Here is a 22,229-nt window from a genome sequence, read left to right as displayed (position 1 = left end):
TGTTGGGTCCGCCGCAGCAGAAACACTTTCTAGCACCTTGATCCAGGTCCACTGGGGGAAAGAATCCTATTCCGGTTGGGGGTGTGTGGGGGTGTATGCAAGGGTGGAAGGGATCTTGTAACCACGGGGGGGTGGGGGGTGGCGGGTGGAGGAGCGGTCCTGTCTCTCAGTGGACAGATCCCATTCCAGGTGGAGGGGGAGCTCTGTCCCATTTCTGTTGAAAGGTCTGCCTTCCATCCCCCTCGCAACTTCTCTTCTCCCTCAGACACCTCACACTCTCCCCTGCCCCGAATCCTCTACCACACTCTCATCCCCCACCCAACACCACCCCCATGGTTTCCCCAGTGCCTTCCGTCCCCTAGCACCCCATCCCCCCAGCTCAACCCTATGTCCCCTACCTCTGATCCAATCTCCCTTGACATTAGCCTGTGGTGCAACCGCATTCCTTCGCTCTCCCCTCCACTCCCCCAGACCCCATCCCTGTATCCCCTCACATGCCATTGTTCTCCCCTCCCCAGTCCCCTCCAGCTGCCTCATAAAGTGTCCTGCACTCAGGATGGGGAGAGGGGATTAAATGCAGCCTCCATTCTCTCCGCCCACACTGGGTGAAGGATGGTGCCAGAGGAAGCTCTGTCCCAGTAGGGGAGCCTGTAACAGGCTCTTTATCTCACCCATGGGTGCAGGGTGCTTCCAAACACAACCCTGTTGATCAGAGGGTCCCTGGGATGAGACTGCGTCCTACTCCGACATGGGGGCCAGAATCCCCTTCCAGGAGAGACATCTTTCTTTTGTTGCTGTGCCATGGCACGACTCAGCTATGGCTGCCCCATGCAGTGACATCATCACCCCCTCTGTGTCATCATCTCCCCCCTCTGTGACACCTCCCCTCTCTGTGACACCACTAGTGTAATGGGCAGGGACATCCAACCATTTAAATCCTTCTCAATTTCCCCAAGAAGGGGAGAATAATTCAGCTGGTCTAAATTACTCGTTGTTATCTATTCTAACTCCTAGATGTTTGATCCCATTTTGCCGCCACATTTGTTGACTATTTTCTTGACATTGGCTCTAATCCCCCTTCCTAAGTGACATGATTTTGCACATATCCCAAAAGAACTTATACCCAGAGATGTCCCCATAGTCCTCCAGGGTGGAGCACAACTTGGGCAATGAGTGTATCCGGTCTGTCAGATATATCAGAACAACTTCTGCAAATAAATTGATTTCATGCTCTTCCTGGCCTGTTCTGAAACCTTTAATGCCTGAATCCTGGCAAATGGCCTCAGCTAATCGCTCCATGGCCAGTACAAACTCACTCACTGGGAGTGTGGGGGAGGAGTCAGACCTTGATTGGCATGCCTGTTGGCTACCTCTGTCCCTCTCATCTCGACATCAGTGGCTCAGGTTGGGGGAGTCTGTGCTGCCTCCTGCAGTGCACAGCAGCGCTGCTGGACCACCTTTATCTCCTTATTTTCCTGGGCCCTCTCCAAATCTTTCCTTTCTATGATCTCACATTGGTTTCTCAGGAGAAACACTGGCAGCCAAAAGGCACCCTCTGATTCCCCTTAGATTTTGGGAACCCCGACTTCTTGAAGTGGGACCACACGTGGTGACCTATTTTCTCAAGATGTGGATCCAGGAGCTTGGACCAGTCTACCAGTTTGCCGTGGTCCGCCAGCATGCTTGCCAAGCTCCCGAACCCTGCACTCTCGTCAGTCCACCCGCAGATCTTGTTCTCCCTGCCTGCACTCGATTTCCTGCCCCAATTCCAAAGTATCTCCACTGCAGCTGTGTTCAGTCGGAACTCGAAGGACCCTGCTCACTGCACCAATTATTATGTGTGTGAAACTGATTCGAGGGTTCCCAAGGGTGGCGAATTTGAACACAGTTGTCTTTTATTGACACATGTAGTGAAGTCGCATGAGGAGTAAAAGACACACACAGACACAAACTCGCCGGATTAATCGATACACTTGCAACCACTCGTGGATAGAAGACTTGACAATCAACTTGTCACATATGATACCTTGAACAGGTCATTCATTCACTCATTGATCTTGGATGCCTGTGGGTGGTAGGGGATATGCAGGTGGCCCCAAATACTTGGCATCACCACCCATTGCTGGTCGGACGTTATCCGATAGGGTATTCCACATATGGAGCACGCTAAAATGGTGCTTGGTCGGCCCGCTGGCAGGACATCTGAGTATGTGCTGACCATCGTGAGAACATATCACTTTTTATTTTGGCAGGGGAGAGGCCTGATATGGTCAATTTATCAGACTTGGCCAGCTCCCGAACCCCAGCGAATGCGGCCCTTGGTTTTAATTGCTGACAAATAGGGCATTTGGCCATCACAGTTCTTGCAACATCATGAGACCCCCAGATCCTCTGTCCATCATAGTGCCCCCATATGCCCACATTTATGATGCACCAATGCTGCCAAGGCTCCAAGGTCTTTCTGCTTGGGGAAAATAGTGGCAGAGCATATTTGAGCAGCTCAGTCCACAGTGGCATTGCGTCAGCTTCAGCGGTTTTCCTGGAGGTGTGTCCATCCACATGGTGGACCCTGACTATTCTTTTGTTGTTCCACCTCTCAGAAGATCTGCCAGTGCTGTTGTCCTCAGAGCAGACAGCCATGGATCTGCCTCCCTGTCTCCTGCCGCCGACCCATCCACACTGACGTGCTGTTTGGCACAGCCCAGAAATCCTGTTGCACTAATTGGAAAAGAGGCTCCTGGGCCCGCCTGGTTGTCCCTTTTCGGATCAGTGCCACAGCTGCCAGCTTGGACAGTTGGCTCTCCCCTCCACCTCACCCTCTTGTGTCAGTACTTTTCTGTGGTGGGCTGGAGCGCTCCCACCTTACACCACTGTTTTTCGCACCTCCATCAGCCGGAGCCATCAGTAAACCAAGCTTTTTCCCTGCTGTTCAGCATCGAGGGTGTTGAACGGTTTGCCCCAGGCCATGGTGCCAAGCTCTTCTCGGGGTCATTCAGGTGGGAGGCTGTCACTTTCGGGCAGGACATGATTTGTTCTTGCAAGTGGCTCAGCCCTTCGATCCCGGCCTCTGTGCGGTCTGCCATGTACCACTTCTTCGGTCCGCTGTGAGTGGCATCCGCAGATTTAACCCATCACATGTTGGGGGGGTGTGGCTGGAGTGTGACTGTCTCTGCTGCCATCTGGTTCTCTGTGGTGAGCAGGCGAGCATCTGACACTCAGATGGGGAGTCGCGGGAGGCACCTTCCAGGAGGGAATTGAACAAGAAGCTGTGTGGGACTCGGTGACCTTGCCTCTTTTGCTTGACGCTCCAATAGGCCATTGTCTTCATGGCAGAGACAGGTCATTCAAAGTGTCTTCCAGTTTTGAGGGGTTGGGGATACTTGTGGTCAGTGGCAGTGGCGTTCAACAGCGTGTTTTGCCATTAAAGAAGCCATTTGTTGTTTAGGTCATCAATGAAGCGGAGAGTTTTTTTTTCTGGGCAACATTGTACAGTAGATGGAGGGGCAGGGTGAGATGGGGAATATGTTGGCACCAGTAACCCAAAAGACCCACAAACCTTTGTGCCTCAACTTGTTGGTGGGCACCGCAATGAGGATTTTGCTTTGAGCAACCATTGATATTTCTCTGCTGCCTGGATGCTCAGGAAAAAGACTGTTGGACTAGGACCCTGGACCTTTTCCAGGTGGTGCCTCCCTGGTGCCAGTGTCTGGGGTGTTGCTGCTGGTGTCCAAGACATCCTAAAGTGGGCCAGAGGTTGCGGTACATGGAGATACCAATGACATAGGGAGGAAGAGGGAAGAGTTCCTGAAAAGTGGGTCCAGGGCGGTTGGTGAGAGCTGAAAAGAAATAGCATGAAGGGAGTCATGTTGGGATGACTGTCTGGGCCATGCGACAGTGAGGGCAGGAACAGAATGAGGTGGAGGATGAAGGCGTGGCCTGAAGGTGCGGGTTAAGAGCTCCTTGAGGGCATCCTATTTGCCTTGCTCGGGAGGCTGATGTCAGAAGTCGATGAGCCTTGCTGCCATGTCCTGATGAGCAAGAACATCATGGAGGAGTAATGGATGTCATCAGCGGTGATCTCTTGGAGGTGGAACTGGTCCTTGGCCTGTTTGAACCCCACGTGTGGCTGCGACATCCAGAACGTTGACAGCTTCAACCAAACCATCTGAAGCGCCGCCTGGACCGTGATCTTCACATCCAATTGAAGGGCTGGGTCCTGCTGAGGTCACCACTGTAGCAGGCGCGCTCCCGCGAAGTCTGGAAAGAATGACATGCACCCAAGAAGTGGAAGTGGAAGATAAGTTGCTTGAACAGGCAGCTCCAGCCTCCGGTTGGAAGGCGATCCTCCCGTTGCTCATTGATTCCCACGATGTGGGAATCCCCTGGGATGAAGGGCATTGGCCCCAACGGGGTCTGCGCTGTCAGCGTGTTTGTCGGCTCTCTAGTGTAGTGACTCGTGTCTCGGTTAACAGGCCACTCCAACTCAATATGTCAGAAGAATATGGAGCCCATATTTACCAAGGGTGGGTGTGGATATTTACATGAAACCCTGACACTCCCTTTCACCTGAAGGCCTCCGTTTATTCAATGAAACTTTAAAGTAACAGACACTTCTGTTGAGGCGAGAAGGGGAGAGGTTAGGATATTGGGGATGAAGGTGGGAGGTGGTTTCTTTATTCTTTCTTTTATAGATGCCACACATTAGATGAGCATTATTATTAATTGTGTGAATTTGTTGTGGTTTTAAGTATATAAATATTTTTTTTAAATTATCGGCAGGACCACGAGTGGCAGATAGGATCATGGGTACTCTCTTCCTCCAACCCACCCACCCCAAATATCAATGGGATAAACCGGGTTCATTGTCAACGTCGTCGAGGATCCCTTCCAACTGCCCACAGCATTTGGCAGCTCTTCTCGTCGGGAAAGGGGTCGAGGAATATCGGAGCCAGTAGCACCAGGCCCAGAAACAGATTCTTCCTGCGAGCAGTGAGAATGGAGAATGATGGATGACCGGCTCAGACAAAGACTCCAAGACTCTGCTATTGATTCAACAGAATTTATTTCTTTTTTGGGAGGGACTGCACGTGTATCATTTGTCTCTCTGTGCATAGGTCCGGTTGTGTGTTTGCAGAGGTTTCCACCATGAACACAGTTTCCTCGGGTTCAATTTGAACGGGTACAGAGGAGCTTTCCTGGATTGGAGAATGTATCTCATGAAACAAAGTTGACTGAGTTCGGGCTTTTCTCTTTTTCACCCCAAAATTAACTTTATTCTAAAATTATTGACCAAGAGGACAACTGTTCCATGTCTTTTCTCATCCTCGTGTTGCATACCTATATTCTCTTCACTGCACACGTTCTCTGTTTAGCATCATTCCACCACTTTGACACCTTGTGGTTACTCCCTGCACTCTGTGGTTGAAGGGGTTCCCCTTAGTCTCCGCCCCTCAAGACCCGGAGGATTAGAGTCCTTCCCCACAGCGCCCTCGTGTTGGCTGCGCCAAGCCTCAGTGCATCTCTCAGCAACCTGGAATAGGCCGGTGGGCAGCGTTCCCTCACCCACATCTCCATGTGCTAAAAGACCAGCAGGTTAACGTCTAACAGTTATGCCCTTTGGACCTCGATGTTGTGCTGACCTATCAATTCCAAGCAAAATAAAAACTAGACCCTTCCTCCTTCATAACCCTCCATTCTTGCAATGGAGGGAGTGCAGAGGCAATTCACCAGGGTGATACCTGGAATGGCAGGAATGACTTATGAGGAAAGATTGCACAAATTGGGATTGTTCTCACTGGAGTTTAGAAGATTGAGAGGGAATCTCATAGAGACATATAAAATTCTGGCAGGGCTGGACAGAATGGATGGAGATGGGATGTTTCCAATGGTGGGAAAATCCAGAACCCAGGGCCATGGTTTGAGGATAATAAGCAAACCATTTAGGACCAAGATGAGGAGGAATTTCTTTACCTAGAGAGTGGTGAATCTGTAGAATTCATTGCCACAGAGGGCAGTAGAGGCAGGTTCATTAAATATGTTTAAGAGGGAATTAGATATATTTCTTCAGTATTATGGTATTAAAGGTTATGGAGAGAAGGTGGGGACGGGGTACTGAACTTTAAGATCAGCCATGATCTTGTTGAATGGCGGAGCAGGCTCAAAGGATCGAATGACCTACTCCTGCTCCTATCTTCTATGTTTCCTTCATTCATGTGTCCAGGAAGCCCTTAAATGCCGCTAATATTTTAGCCTTCATCACCACTCCTGGCAAGACATTCCTTGCACCCACAACTCTGTGTAAAAACAAGTACCCCTGATATTGCCCCTAAACCTTCCTCCCTTTGCTTTGGGCTTCTAGTGTTTGCTTCTCTTATCTGGATTTCAGGCAGACCAAAGGGCATCTTTCACTGAGTTTCTGGTCTTCCAGCAGTTCTGGATGTCTGTCTCTCGATGCTCTGCTCAGGGTACCACCCCGCAGTATCTCATAAAGTACTAGTCTCTGTGTCAGCAGGAATTCCATGCTGACCACTGCCTGATGGCCCTGTGGTCAATAGTGTTTGTCTATGCAACCATTCCCATGAAGGTGATGGGGCAAAGTCCTGCTGACTAGGACATTGTGTGGCATCAGGGCCAGACCAATCTTTCGCAACACCTGAGCCAGGTAGAACTTCAGCACATAGCGGCTTTTGGTGCCCTTGCACTTTGTTTCCAAGCACAGCCAAACACAATAGCCATGCTGGTTAGGGTTATGCCGCCATTGATTGACGACGTACATGGTCCTCCAGACTCTATACATTTTGGACCCCCACATGAATAGGAAATGTGTTTTGGGAATTGACAGGGTGGAGGTGTGGGGATGGGCCACACCTGCCTCACGTGCAGCAGTACCCGAGAGCTCCTTGCACCTGATGACAAAGTTCTACCGGATTGATAGAGTTGGGCATCTCTGTGGTTCTCCATGTCTCCTGGAACTGGGGGTCTCTTTACTGCTCCCCATCTCCTTGAGTTGGTACTTTGTTCTCCACCATCACCACAAGACAACCAAGACCCCTGGATGGAGGGCAGTGGTGCAGAGAGATCAGTGAGAATATGGGTAGTTTCAACAGGGTGGGGTCCATTCTGATGCCTGATAACAGGAGGAAACCAACGGGGAAGGAGGATGCAGGGCATTCGATAGCAGATGGGGCAGGGTGTAGACATGGCAGCTGACTGGAATTGTCAGGGGGATACTGAGACCTGGGAGAGGAGGGGAAGGAAGGGGCAGTTGTGTTCTGACGAGAGAGTGCTGAGGGAGAGGCAACATGGGTGGAACCTCAAGGCAAGGGACCCCTGAATTTTTTGCAGGAATGGGCTCTGTAAATAGACTCCCAGATATCCAGCAAAGAGCATCTTTGTCCCCCTGCCATCAGGAAGGAGATATGGAGGAATAAAAGCAGAGAAGCCAGGGAGGGAAATAGCTTCTTCCCACAGACCGTGAGATTGACAAGGCAACATGAGCTGGATGGGAGCTAAGAATGAAAAGGTGGAGAGGAATATGGACTGATTACAACAGCACAGGCAGCAGGAGAGTGGGGCCGAAGGGCCTGTTTCTGTGTTGTCTATCTGGACGAGCCTTTTGAGTTCAAGCTTTAAAAGACCAAACCATTTTTAAATTTAATATCAACGGTATAGAATGAATCAAGATACAAGATGTCTGTCCAGCGGCAAGCGTCGAAGGCACTTCCTGAAACGGAGGCTCTGAAATTACAGGGAGGTTCTGGCTGGTATGAGGCCCGGCTTCCTCTGGAAGGAGGAGAGGAGGCAGGGATAATGTGGGGGTAGGCGTGGGGAGGGGAGGGGGTAGCGATGCCTTCCTCCATTCACCTCCCATTTCCTCTACACCGTACCCCTCCTCATTCCCATGCCCATTCCCCTCCCCCATCACTTCCCCATTTCCCGTGCCCTGCTCGCCTCCCCCGCTCCCCTCCCCAACCTAACCCTAACCCCTAACAAACTCTATCCTTAACGTTAAAACTACCGATACCTTTAAACACTACACCACGTCCCCAACCCTAACTCTTATTTCCACTCTGTCCCCTAACCCTATCCCTACGCTGTCCCCTAAACCCAACCCTAATCCTACCCACCTTCCCCAAACCCTAACTCACACCCCACCTCTACCTCCTACTCCTACCCCCTTCCCCTAAACCTAAAACAAGCCCACTTCCCCAAACTCTAAACCTAACCCTAAACCTCGACCTAACCCGAGCCCACATCTCCTAACCCTAAACCTAACTGTACCTCTACCCGTCCATGACCCATATCTTAATTCTACCCACCTTCCCCAACCCTAACCTAAACCCTACCCCTATCCTCTACACCTACCCCCTTCCCCTAATCCTACCCCATACCTGCAACCCCTTCCACTACCCCATTACCTACCCCTACCCTCTCACTACCTCCTTTCTCCTACCCCCTTCCCCTATCCTTCCTTCCCCTAAGTTAGGGGTAGGAAGGGGAGGGGAAGGGAAGGAGGGGAAGGGGAGGAGGGGAAGGGTAGGAGGTGAAGGGGAGGGGCAAAGGAGAGGGAAAGGGGAGGTGAAGGGAGGAGGGCTGAGTTTAGGGCATAGGTGTGAGGGTAGGTGAAAGGGAAGGTGAGTGGGAGGGGGTTGGAATGGAGGAGAGGTAGGGGAGAAATGGGTGGGGGAAATGGGTGAAGGTATATGGAAAAAGTGGGGAATGGAGTTGGCAGGGCCAGAGGGAGAAGGGGAGGGGTTCTGGCCATCATGATGTTGTCCGTCCTCTGTTCAGCTGGGATGCAATGTTCTTCTGGACTCGTGTCTTGTCTCTGAGATCGCTCCTTCTCCTGGGAAGAGAAATACGAGTGATAGAGATGCCGTCTCCGAGGCCTGATCACGAAGACTTTGGAGGGCCCCAACTCTTCCCCCATCAACCCCCTCCCTACCTCTGCACACTAGGGCCTTTCCCTTCCTCTGCTTTACCTGAGGAAGTGTGTTATGGAGAAAACCACAATCTATATCTGCAGATCTCAGAGTACCGTGTCTCCATCAGGCAACACCCTGGTTCACCACGACATGGCAGCAAGATGCTGGACAAATCATGGATGGATCAGTCGAGTCCCTTCAGCTGACCCATCTGAACCTACCCCATAGCAATATTACTCTTCCCTCCCTCCACCAGTACCTTCTGTTTTTCTTTTATTCCTGTCCCGAAATTAAAATCTTTTTCATGACTTTTTTGGACGAGCCTCCACTACTACCCCTGGCAATGCATTCCAGCCACCCACTACATTCTGTGTGAATAAAATATCCCCCTCACATCTTGTCTAAAGTTCCCTCATCTCACCTTATTTAGACGTCCACTGGTATTCTCGCCCCAGGAATGCACACAATATTCCAAGTGTGGTTTGACTAGAATTTTATACATCTGCAACGTTACCTCTCAGTTCTTGAACTCAATCCCTGACTCCTGAAGGCTAGCACACAATACAGCATCTTAAACTCCCTCTCAATTTGCACAGCAACCTTGAGCGATTTATGGAGCAGGATCTAAATATTTCTCTGTCCTGCACACTGTTCTTAATCCTGCCATTAACCAAGTGCTCTGCGCTCATGATCTTGTAATCCGCATTCAATAAAGATATTGGTCTATATGAAGCTTCTTTTAATGGGTCTCCAACCTTCTTTGGAAAAACTGTTATTCATGCCCTTGAAAATGACTCTGGAAATAAACCTGTACCAGTTGCTTGTTTAAGTACATCTGTATTTACAGGATTGAACTCCATCTGTCACTTCTCTGCAAACTGGATGACCTCTGACAACCTTCTACACTGTCTACAACATCTCTACCTCTGTGTGATCCCCTGACGTACCCACCCTTCCACTCCCATCATCATTCATAAAAATCACAAAGAGCAGGGGTCCCAGAGCAGATCCCTTTGGAGAGCCACTAGTCATTGTTCCATCTACTACTACCCTCTGTTTACTGCAGACAAGCGAATTCTGAATCCACACAGCCAAGGCTCCATGGATCCCATGCCTCCCGACGTTCTGAATGAGGCTACCGTGACGACCTTGTCAAGCACCTTACTAAAATCCACGTGCAGCACATACAGACCTTTACCTTCATCTATTTCCTTTGACACCTCCTCGAAATACTCAATTTGACTCGTGAAGCAGGACCTGCTCCTCACAAAACTATCCATGAGTTTCCCCAGCATGTTTGTGCATTGCCCTCGGCCCCAGCATCTGCAGACTTCCTGGCCAGTCTCTCCCTTACCCCTTCCCAGAGCTTCCGCATCCATTACAACATTAAGCATTGCTGCCCAGTACTGCCCAGTTCAGACCTTTGTAAACATTCTCCACAACCAACTAACCCTTACCCGTACCACACCCATAACTATGGGTGGATTAAATATCCAATTAACTTCTTTCTGAAGTAATGTATCAGGAATTTGATGTTGATTCCAATTTTGAATAACTTTTCATAATTCTAGTTGAGCTCCTGTAAAGTTAGATCCATTATCAGAACATAATTTTTTGACTTGACCACGTCTAGGAATAAAACGCCAAAGAACATTAATAAAAGAGTCTGTATCAAGCAATGACGCTACTTCAATATGAATTGCTCTCATAGTCAAACAAGTGAAAATAACTCCATATCGTTTTTCAACACTTCGTCCTCACTTTACTTGCAAAGGACCAAAATAATCAACTTCCACGGATGTAAATGGGAATTCATCAGGTGAAACTCTGTCCTGTGGTAAATCTGCCATTTGTTGTTGTCCAGGTTTTCATTCTCTCTGTTATTCACAAAGAGATGAAACCTCATGATTTCATTATTAATATATTTAAGCACTGATGTTCTATCAGTCCAAAACACAGGATCTGCTAACTCCATCTGTAATTGTCTTCTTAACATAGCGTCCATTTTGCTCGCCATAATAGCAGCAGTCAATTCCATTCAAGGTCTGGTGACTGACTTTAATGGAGCCACTCTGTCTTTTCCCATTACAAATCCACCATCTACTCACACTTGGTTATTTCACAGGACTCAGTAACTGACAGGATCAAAACCACCTTCACTTACATCAGAAAAATGGTGTAACTGAGCAAATGTGGCCACTCCAAAGTCTGTTGACTTCAAAACTTCCAAGTATTTGAAGACGCTCAATCTAATTTTTCCAATCTTGTGCAATGGATTCTGGATTAGTTTCATCCCATCCAAATTTTCTTCTGCACAAAACTGGTATTTGGCCGGGCTGATCATTAGGCTGAATTCAGCCAGTCGGGAGAAGAGGGTGTGCAGGTGAGACTTGTGTTGTGCCCAGTCTCTGCTGGCGACAAGAATGTCATCCAGATAAATGAACACAAAATTCAAATCCCTGCGCACTGTATCCATGAGCTGCTGGAAGGTCTGGGCGGTGTTCTTGAGCCTGAAAGGCATGCATAAAAATTCGAACAAACCGAAGGGTGTGATGATGGCCGTTTTGGGGATGTCGTCGGGGTGCAATGGGATTTGATGATACACGCACACCAGATTGACCTTGGAGAATACTCTCATATCATGCAGATTGGCCATAAAGTCCTGAATGTGAGGGATGGGGTAACGGTCATATACTGTCATATCATTAAGCCGTCGATAATCTCCGCAGGGGTGCCAGCGATCGGAGGCTTTTGGGACCAGGTGGAGCGGTGAGCCCCAGGGCTGTCAGAGCGACGAATGATCCCCAGTTCCTGCAGATGCGAGAACTCCTCTTTCGTTATCTGGAGCTTATCTGGCGGGTTTAACAGTAATGTACGATAAATTGTATCAGACACTATGACCCCAGGTTCACAGTTGGGAGAATATTTAACGGAGATGTACAGTCGACGACCTTGGCAGATACTGAGACACTGTGTTCACAGTACTGAGAAGGTTTAACAGAGAAGTATGGTAGAATAAGGCAGAATCTGTGACTCCAGGTTTACAGTAGTAAGAAGGTTTTAAAATGATGTATAATAAACTGAGGCAGATACTGTGAAATCTGGTTCACTGTGGGTGGAGGTTAATGGTGATGTACAGGAGACTACGTAGATACATTGATACTGGGCTCAGAGTGGGGAAAAAAAGCTTTATTGGTGTTGTATGGGAAACTGAGGCAGTTACTGTGACACCGGGTTCATAGTGGGGAAAATGTTGAACAGAGTTGTACGATAACCTTTGGCAAATACAGTGACACCAGCTTCATATTGGGGAGAATTTTTAATGATGATGTACACTAAACTGTGGCAGATACAGTACCACCAGGCTCACATTGAGGAGAAGGTTTACTGGTGATGTGCGGTAGAGTGGCAGGCTCTGTAACACCGAGTTCACAGTAGTGAGAAGGTATAATAGTGATGTACGATAAACTGTGGCAGATACAGTAAAACCGGTCTCCCAATGGGGAGAAGGTTTAATGATGATGTGTGGTAAACTTAGGCTGATACTTTAACACGAAGTTAACAGGAGGAGAAGGTTTAATGTTGATGAACGGTAGATTGAGGCAGAAACTGAGAGACAGCATTCACAGTAATGTGAAGGTTTAACAGTGATTTACTATAAACTGTGTCAGATACTGTGACAAGATGGTGCAGAGGGTAGACGTGTGGTTCCACCCTTCCCCAGTTAGACTATTAAATGCTCGATTTTAAAAGTTGTAAAAGTGATTAAAAATACTGTTTATAGACTTTGGAATTGTGGAGGATCAAAATAGCTACAAATGTGAAAAAAATCGAAAACTCAGTTCCAGAAGAAATTACCTTACAAAAGTGTTGAAGAATTATGGCCGAGTTCAACTTGAAGCAACGGAGTCGTTGACTGGCGTCTCCAAGCCTCAGAGGATTCCTGCCCGGCGAAGTATTTCGTCGGCACCACTTGCGCTATCGCAAGATGGCACCAGCTCAGCGATGAGTTCAGCGGTTTTGACTCGTGCACTCACGAACACAGGCGTGAGGGCGGGCCAGCTGAGCGAGGACTGGCACATAAGCGTGCAGCATTGCCTGGTGGTCAGGAGAGGTACAGTGTAGCATCAGAAGACGCACTGCGTAGTCGGTGGCCCTACTGGGCATGCACAGTGTGTCGAGGGTCCACAAACCTTTGGAGAAGGTGTGGGCTGTGGGGGAGCCTGATCGACGGTGAACTGACGAGGTCGGCACACTGTTGTCGGGTGTCCAGACCCACAGCAGCACCGGAAGAGGACCTATTGCTATGGAGGAAGAAGATGCTCAATTTCATTAGAATTTCAAGAACTGGGGACTGCGGCAAAAGAAGGTCAGCCTCAAATGGAGGTGATGGATCCTGGACTGGATTCTGTGTTTCCAATTCGGGAAGGGATTGCTCAGCTCATGGAAGATATGGCAAATATATCAATGCAGATGACTCATCAGATGACTCAAGGATTTTCAGAAATGAAAACTAAAATGAACACTGTGTGTGAAGAAATAACTTTTATGAAGCAAGATATTAATGTAGTTAAGAGTGATGTTACGAGATGGACACGATCAGTGGATACTGTGCAAGATCATTTTAAAAAGATTGAGGAGGCTTTCTTGAATGCAAGAGTCAAGTGGAGCGTAATAGAGAAAAAATGGAAATAGTGGAAGATCCTTTTGTAGATTGGGGGATTCAGAAGAAGGAATTATTGAAGAAGTTTGGCTCATTAGAAAACCAATGTCGTAGAAATAATGTTAAGATAGTAGGTCTTCCGGAAGATATGCAAGGTTCGGATCCGATGTAGGTTTTGAAGAAATGGATCCCAGAAGTGTAGGGCAGGTAATTTATTCCAGATGGACTGGAATTAGATCGAGCAAACAGAGCGTTAAGGAAGAAACCGTTTCCAGGCGAATTACCACGAGCAGTTTTGATTCGCTCTTTTAAATATCAAGACAGAGAGATGATCCTCCGATTGGTGGTGCAGAAACACGGCAAAATCAGGATCCACTGATGGTTCAAAATAATAGGGTTTTTTTTAATGCAGATCTGAGTCAAGAAATTATCAGAAGAGACCGAGAATTTAATTCAGCCTAAGAAGTATTGTGGCGAAAGGGATATAAATTTGCTTTTCGTTATGCGGCAGTATTGAAAGATTTTTATGGGAATTTTCAATCTCAGTTTTTTGAGAATGACCACGATGCTTTAATATTTGCTAATTCATTGCCAGATGTATGAGGAAGTGGGCGATCGTCACCATTGTCACCGAAGGGAAAGGTCAATGGGAATGGAAATGGGAAGATTGGAAAATATGGAAAGAATGGGAAAAAAGTTGAATTGACACAAAGTCTTCTCGATATTGAAGATCCGGAACAATCAGTGGGACTGGAATCACTGGGTTGAATGTTTTTGTTTCAGTACTTTGTGAAAGTCTGACTGGGGGTGGGTGACACTGAGTCCTTTAGTCACATGCCACTTGTGGACTTTACCACACCCAAAGTTTTAGGGGGCTACTACTTTTGAGTAGCTTGTTTTGGGATTGATTTTTATCTCTTTTTTGGAATTTTTTAAATAGGTGGGGATTAGAATACTGTGAGACTTAGAAGGGGAGCATTATTTTATAGTAGGATTCACATTTGTGAGAAGGTTTAACAGTGATATACTATGAACTGCGTCAGATACTGTGAGACCAGGTTCACAGTGGGGAGAATGTTTAACAGTAATGTACAATAAACTGTGTCAGATACTGTGACACCAGGTTCACAGTAGGGAGAATGTTTAACATGATGTACAATAAACTGTGTCAGATACTGTGACACCAGGTTCATAGTGGGGTGAAGGTTTAACAGTAATGTATGATAAACTGTATCAGATACTGTGACACCAGGTTCACAGTAGGGAGAATGTTTAACATGATGTACAATAAACTGTAGCAGATACTGTGGCACCAGGTTCACAGGGGGAGAACGTTTAACAGTGATGTAGGGTATGTTGAGGTAGATAATTTGACACCAGGAGTAAAGTGGGGATCAGGTTTAATGGTGATGTACTGTAGACTGAGGCAGATACTGTGACACCAGGTTCACAGTGGGGAGGAGGTTTAATGGTGATATACCGTATGTTGAGGTAGATAATGTGACACCAGGTGCACAGTGGGGATAAGGTTCAACGATGATGTCCGGTAGACTGAGACAGTTACTGTGACGTTGGGTTCACAGCAGTGAAAAGGTTTAACAGTAATGTACGATAAACTGTGTCAGATACAGTGACACCAGGTTCACAGTGGGGAGAAGGTTTAACAGCAATGTACGATAAACTGTGTCAGATACAGTGACACCCGTTCACAGATGTGTAAATGTTTAACGATGATGTATGGTAGACTGATGAGAGATACTGAGACAATGGGTTCACAACATTAACAAGGTTTAACAGTCATGTACAATGAACTGTATGAGATACTGCGACACCAGGTTCAGAGTGGGGAGACGTTTTAACGGTAAAGTACAGTAGACTTTGGCATATTCTGTGACACTGAGTTCAGGGCAGTAAGAAGGCTTAATGGTGATGTGCGTTAAACTGAGGCAGATACTTTAACTAGGTTCACAGGAGGAAAAGGCTTAATGTTTATGAACGGTAGACTGAGGCAGAAAATGTGAGATGGATTCCACAGTACTAAGAAGGTTTAACAGTGATTTACTATAAACTGTGTCAGATACTGTGACACCATGTTCACATTGGGGAGAATGTTTAACAGTGATGTACGGTAAATTGAGATGGATACCGTGACACCGGGTGCACAGTGGGGAGGAGGTTTATCAGTGATATACGATAGACTGAGATCAATACTGTGACACCAAGTTCACAGTAGTGAGAAGGTTTAACGGTGATGTACGGTAGACTGAGGCAGATACTGTGATGCCAGGTTCACATTGGGGAGAAGTTTTAACGGTGTTATACTGTAAATTGAGATATATACCGTGACACCAGGTTCACAGTGGGGAGAAGGTTTAACGGTGATGGACGGTACACTGAGGCAGATTCTATTACACAAGGTTCACAGGGGGGAGAAAGTTTAATGTTGATGTACGATAGACTGAGGCAGAAACTTTGAGACAGGATTCACATTCGTGAGAAGGTTTAACATTGATGTACGATTAACAGTGTCAGATACTTTGACATCAGGTTCATATTGGGGAGAAGGTTTAACGGTGATGTACAGTAGAGGGAGGCAGATACTGTGACACCAGGCTCATTGAATTGTTCATTTATCTTAACTACAACATCTAATTTATATGCTCCATTTTTTTGCGGCAACTTCCAAACATTCCATAAACTTCTATTCTAATCAGATTTTGTTCATTTAAATAGGTCACCACGAAAAGCCTAAATCGTTTGGTCTCTTAAGTACGCTGCACAAAATTAAATTCTTTACCTGGGTTTGGTTCAACGGCACTTCAGTCTGCTTCATTATTTTTTCAGCTCCTCATTTTGTGCTTTCTGCTTTGCCCAGCCGATACGCCAAATGGGCATCCAACTCTGTCTTCTCAGCTTCACCCAACGTTTCCTCTGTAAACTTGAGCAAACCAAGAAGACTAAAGTTAAAATTTTCACATTGGCATTTTCAAACACAAAAATGACACTGTGAGTTGCAATTTCACATCAAAATCCCACTTGCTAAACTTGCAAGCAACTGAATCGCATCCAACAGCTGGAAAATTGCAAGAGAACTGCTTGGTTAAAGCAAAGACTCCACCCACTCACCCCATTAAAGGCCTCCAAGTTTACAACAGATAGCAACCTGAAAGTTAAATACAAACATCTGTATCAGGAATATTAACAGGCTTTTAAAAAAAAATCACTTCCACTATTGAAAGAAAACTCCTCAGGGAACATCAGGCTCTTGTTGAACAATTCCTGTTGTATTGCTCAAAATGGTTTGAATCTTGATTTCAAGCAGAGTCATTTGGTGAGATTGTTGGTCCAGAACAAACCCTGCCAACACACTCCTTTAAATACCTGCAAAGACCTGGTTCAGCTCTGCTCCATGCTAAAGCTATCAAGCTTTTCTGAAGAGATAACAAACTTCAGATGCTGGTACATTGAGTCACAAAAACACTAATGCTTCCCTGAACAACACAACAAGAACCTTCCCGAGTGGTAAATATCAACAAGACATAATATCATTTCACTGTTGTGTTTGTGTCGTTGGAGAATTCCCTTTCCATTCAATCAGAATTAGAGTTTTGGGTGCTGTATTTGAGAAAAGATGTGCTGGTGTTGGAGAAGGTCAGAGATGATTTACTGGAATGATATCAGGAATGAAAGGGTTAGTGTATGAGGAACAATTGTCGACTCTTCGACTGTACTAGTTGGAGTACAGAAGGATAAGGGGGACCTCAGAGGCATTTCAAATGCTGGAAGGCTTGGACAGAGTACATATGGCAAAGATGTTTCCATTGGTAGGAGATTCTAGGACAGGAGAGCATAATTTCAGGATAAAAGGGTGTCAATTTAAAACAAATGTGGAAAAAATTATTTTGTCAGTGCGTCGTAAAACCCACGTGAGGTCATTGGGTGTATTTAAGGCAGAGATTAACAGGTATTTAATACGTCAAGGAATTAAGGGTAATGGGGAGAGAGCTGGGCAGTGGGGCTGAGTGGAAGAATGGTGGAACAGACTCGACGGGTCTACTTCTGCTCCTATATCTTGTGATCTATATCCTGCTGGAGACCTAGACAACCCTCCTCTTGTGTTCCATTCTTAGAAAACATTCTGCATCGTGGTTTTATGTCACGTGAACCCATTTCCGATTGAATCCCATGTTACAAGTAACCCAATGCAAATTCTGCATTGAGAGGACTGCAGCTTCCTCATTTTAAAAATTGTTATGGAGCAGCTCAAATGAGGCTTCTTTTTTTGAAAGGGATAAAATAGAATCAAATAAAATAGGAGAGGGAGAAGCAGAAGAATTTATGTACAAGTGGGAATCAAAATTAATGGTTGGTGATAAAGATACACAATTGTTGAAACATTTGATTAATATATGGAATAAAATAAATGATGTAATTGGTGTAAGTGGATGTACATCACCCAGAATGGCTTTGATTCAAAATCCTCGTATCCTCGTATCTTCAGGATCATCAATTGCTGGATAGCTGGTTTCGTAAGGGGATTATAAATGTTGAAGATTGTTATGAAAGGGGTCAATTAATGTCATTTGAGCAACTGAGAAATAAATATCATATAACTCATCGCAATCTTTTTTGCTATTTCCAACTAAGAGCATTTTTTTAATATAATTTTTTATTTTTCACACCATAAATCACATTAACCATGATACACATTTTTTCCTTTTCACGCATATACAATGTCATTTTCTCCCCCCCCCTCCCTGCTCCCCTCCCACCCTCCCCACCTCCCCCCTCCCGTCCATTTAAGGTATAAAATCTAGGATAGATTAAACCAGTCAGACAATGTTGTCATTCAATAAAAATACACCACAAATTCCACTGAGTCCATTCTTTTCATTTCCTTTTCCTTCCGTTAACTTAGGTAGTGATTGTCCCCAGTAGGTTTTCGCTATTGTGTTTAATATAAGGCTCCCATATTTGTTCGAATATTTCAATATTATTTCTTAAACTATATGTTATTTTTTCTAATGGAATACATTTATTCATTTCTATATACCATTGTTGTATTTTCAAATTATCTTCCAATTTCCAGGTTGACATAATACATTTTTTTGCTACGGTCTAGAGCTATCTTAACAAATCTTTTTTGTGCATCCTCCAAATCAATTCCAAATTCTTTGTTTTTTATGTTACTTAGGAGAAAGATCTCTGGATTCTTTGGCATATTGTTTTCTGTTATTTTATTTAATATCTGATTGAGATCTTCCCAAAATTTTTCTACTTTTTCACATGTCCAGATTGCATGAATTGTTGTTCCCATTTCTTTTATACATCGAAAACATCTATCAGATACTGTTGGGTCCCATTTATTTAACTTTTGAGGTGTAATGTATAGCCTGTGTATCCAGTTATATTGTATCATACGTAACCTCATATTTATTGTATTTCTCATCGTTCCAGAGCATAACTTCTCCCATGTTTCCTTTTTTATCTTAATATTTAAATCCTGTTCCCATTTTTGTTTAGTTTTACCATTTGTTTCTTCATTCCCCTTTTCTTGCAGTTTAATATACATATTTGTTATAAATCTTTTGATTATCATTGTAGCTGTAATCACATATTCAAAGTTACTTCCCTCTGGCAAACTCAAACTGCTTCCTAATTTATCCTTCAAGTAGGATCTCAATTGGTAATATGCCAGTGCTGTATCTTGAGTTATATTGTATTTATCTTTCATTTGTTCAAAGGATAATAATCTATTTCCTGAAAAACAATTTTCTATTCTTTTAATCCCTTTTTTCTCCCATTCTCTAAAGGAAAGGTTATCTATTGTAAAAAGGAGTAACTTGTTTTGCGTCAATATTAGTTTTGGTAATTGATAATTTGTTTTATTTCTTTCTACATGAATCTTCTTCCAAATATTGAGTAGATGATGTAATACTGGAGAACTTCTATGTTGTACCAATTTTTCATCCCATTTATAAATATGTGTTCAGGTGTCTTTTCCCCTATTTTATCTAATTCTAATCTAGTCCAATCTGGCTTTTCCATTGTTTGATAAAAATCTGATAGGTATCTTAATTGTGCGGCTCTATAATAATTTTTAAAGTTTGACAGTTGTAAGCCTCCTTGTTTATACCATTACATTAATTTATCTAGTGCTATCCTCGGTTTCCCCCCTTTCCATAAAAATTTCCTTATTATTTTCTTTAACTCCTTGAAGAATTTCTCTGTCAGTTGTATTGGCAATGCCTGAAATAGGTATAATATCCTTGGAAAAATGTTCATTTTAATACAGTTTATCCTTCCTATTAGTGTTAATGGTAAATCTTTCCAATGCTCTAAATCATCCTGTAATTTTTTCATTATTGGATAATAATTGAGTTTATATAGTTGGCCGAGATTTTTGTTTATTTGTACACCTAGGTATCTTATTGCTTGCATTTGCCACCTAAATGGTGATTCTTTCTTAAATTTTGAGAAATCCACATCATTCATAGGCATTGCTTCACTTTTATTTACGTTGATCTTGTAACCCGACACTTCTCCATATTCCTTCAATTTCTTATATAATTCTTTTATTGATAGTTCTGGTTCTGTTAAGTACACTATAACATCATCCGCAAATAGACTGATTTTATATTCCTTGTCTTTTATTTTTATCCCTTTTATATTATTTTCTGTTCTTATCAATTCTGCTAGTGGTTCTATAGCTAACGCAAACAATAAAGGTGATAGTGGGCATCCCTGTCGTGTTGACCTGCTTAAGTTAAATTGCTTTGATACATGTCCATTTACTGTCATTTTCGCTAACGGTCCCTTATATAATGCTTTAATCCAATTAATATACTTCTCCGGTAATCTGAATTTTTCCAATACTTTAAGTAAATCATTCCATTCTACTCTGTCAAAGGCCTTCTCTGCGTCTAAAGCAACTGCTACTGTTGGCGCTTTACTCCCTTCTACTGCATGAATTAAGTTAATAAATTTACAAATATTGTCTGTTGTGCGTCTTTTTTTAATAAATCCAGTTTGGTCTAGATTTACCATTTTAGGTACATACTCTGCCAATCTGTTTCCCAATAGTTTAGCTATTATCTTATAATCTGTGTTAAGTAATGATATTGGTCTATATGATGCTGGTGCGAGTGGATCTTTCCCTTGCTTTAGTATTACTGTAATTATTGCTGTTTTACATGAATCTGGTAAGCTTTGTGTTTTATCAATCATGTTGATTACTTCCAGGAGGGGAGGAATTAATAAATCTTTAAATGTTTTATAGAATTCTATTGGGAATCCATCCTCTCCTGGTGTTTTATTATTTGGTAATTTTTTTATTATCTCTTGTATTTCTACTATTTCAAATGGTTCTGTTAATTTATTTTGTTCCTCTATTTGTAATTTTGGTAGTTCAATTTTAGTTAAAAATTCATCTGTTTTCCCTTCTTTCCCTTCCTTTTCAGTTTGGTATAATTGTTCATAGAATTCTCTGAAGTTTTCCTTGATCTCCGTTGGATTATATGTGATTTGTTTGTCTTTTTTCCTTGATGCCAATACCATTTTCTTAGGTTGTTCTGTCTTAAGCTGCCATGCTAGAATTTTGTGCGTTTTTTCCCCTAGTTCATAATATTTCTGTTTTGTCTTCATTATGTTCTTCTCCACCTTATACGTTTGTAGTGTTTCATATTTTATTTTTTTTATCTGCCACTTATCTTCTTTTAGTTGTATCTTCCTTCATTGCTAATTCTTTTTCTATATTTACTATTTCCCTTTCCAACTGCTCTGTTTACTGATTATAGTCCTTCTTCATCTTGGTTACATAACTTATTATTTGCCTTCTGATGAATGCTTTCATTGCGTCCCATAGTATAAACTTATCTTTCACTGATTTCGTATTTATTTCAAAATACATTTTAATTTGTCTTTCAATGAATTCTCTAAAATCCTGCCTTTTAAGTAGCATGGAGTTTAATCTCCATCTGTACATTCTTGGAGGGATGTCCTCTAACTCTATTGTCAATATCAAGGGTGAATGGTCCGATAATATTCTAGCTTTATATTCTGTTTTTCTTACTCTATCTTGCATACGAGCTGATAACAAAAATAGGTCTATTCTTGAGTATGTTTTATGTCTAGCCGAGTAACATGAATATTCCTTTTCATTTGGGTGTTGTTTCCTCCATATATCCAAAAGTTGCATTTCTTGCATCGATTTAATTATAAATTTGGTTACTTTGTTCTTTCTGTTAATTTTTTTCCCAGTTTTGTCCATGTTTGAATCCAAATTCAGGTTGAAATCCCCTCCTATTAATATGTTCCCTTGCGTATCTGCTATCTTCAAAAAAATATCTTGCATAAACTTTTGATCTTCTTCGTTAGGTGAATATACATTGAGTAGATTCCAAAACTCCGAATATATCTGACATTTTATCATTACATATCTCCCTGCTGGATCTATTATTTCCTCTTCTATTTTAATTGGCACATTTTTACTAATTAATATAGCTACTCCTCTTGCGTTTGAATTATATGACGCTGCTGTTACATGTCCTACCCAATCTCTCTTTAATTTCTTGTGCTCCAATTCAGTTAAATGTGTTTCTTGCAGAAATGCAATATCAATTTTTTCTTTTTTCAGTAAATTT

General features: G+C 43.8%; 1 long non-coding RNA gene across 1 annotated transcript in view; it reads right to left on the bottom strand.

The window, feature by feature from the left end:
* Nucleotides 1-8,414: 8,414 nt before the first annotated feature.
* LOC138745283 (uncharacterized) overlaps nt 8,415-22,229 on the bottom strand; it is an 83,474-nt gene continuing 69,659 nt past the window's right edge. The window contains exons 2-4 of the long non-coding RNA XR_011346135.1: nt 18,044-18,108; nt 16,385-16,525; nt 8,415-8,845 (exon numbers count right to left, since the gene is read on the bottom strand). This is a non-coding gene — a long non-coding RNA (uncharacterized lncRNA). The remainder of the gene's footprint in view (nt 8,846-16,384; nt 16,526-18,043; nt 18,109-22,229) is intronic.

Source organism: Narcine bancroftii, chromosome 11 (assembly GCF_036971445.1).
Source record: "Narcine bancroftii isolate sNarBan1 chromosome 11, sNarBan1.hap1, whole genome shotgun sequence".
In the NCBI taxonomy this organism is placed as follows: domain Eukaryota; kingdom Metazoa; phylum Chordata; class Chondrichthyes; order Torpediniformes; family Narcinidae; genus Narcine; species Narcine bancroftii.
Note: the sequence above shows the minus strand (reverse complement) of the source record. Positions and strands in the feature narration are given on the sequence as shown.